We start from the raw sequence: 777 nt of genomic DNA, 5'->3' as shown, positions 1-777 counted from the left end.
ACCATTCTCACAGAAGTGAAAAAAGTTTAGTATTAAGTTCTGGACATGGTTAAGAGATCCTTTTCAATGACTAACACATAGCCTGAATTACGATAGTGATAAATATAGTTTTTAGAAAGATGATATAATCTTACATGATATCGTACACGGTGAATAGAAGACCCTCCAATCAGAGCATCTTTTTAAATAGTTAAAGAACCAATAACCACTCTAAAAATAAATCCTTTTTAGTGAGGGCTCTGTTAAAGTCGTTGTGACTAATCTTCTTTGTTTACTGTATTTATCAATAGTTATTGATGTTAGTGAGATTGTACACATGTGGGCTGGAAAACATTGAAAAGTTGTAGGTGAGGCTCATTTCAGCAATAGGGATGTTCTTGCTGACATATTTAGTCACCAGGGGCAGGATGTTATGTGGGAATAGTCCTTACGTCTTATAGAGTGGAAAGTGTTCTTGATCTTTGAGATCCTCATTGATGAATCTGTTTGTCGAAGTTGAAGTGGAAAATACCAGTAGTCTACTCCTCATTGCTAGAGGCCTAATCAACATTTAATGAAGCCTTGCAACACCTATTGGAAAGGCTGGTGTCAAACAATGGTGGTGTTTTATGTAGATTAGCAGCTATATAAAGTAAAAGTTGATGCTCGGTTCCATTCCCCGTCATACTTTAGGAGGTTCATCCTCTATTTGGGGATATGCATATGCTGATGTGTCTCACTCATGCCATCTGCATCACCTTTTTGTTCTCCCCTCGATCATTCATATCATCAATATTC

This window comes from Palaemon carinicauda, chromosome 10 (assembly GCF_036898095.1).
Source record: "Palaemon carinicauda isolate YSFRI2023 chromosome 10, ASM3689809v2, whole genome shotgun sequence".
Taxonomy (NCBI): domain Eukaryota; kingdom Metazoa; phylum Arthropoda; class Malacostraca; order Decapoda; family Palaemonidae; genus Palaemon; species Palaemon carinicauda.
Note: the sequence above shows the minus strand (reverse complement) of the source record.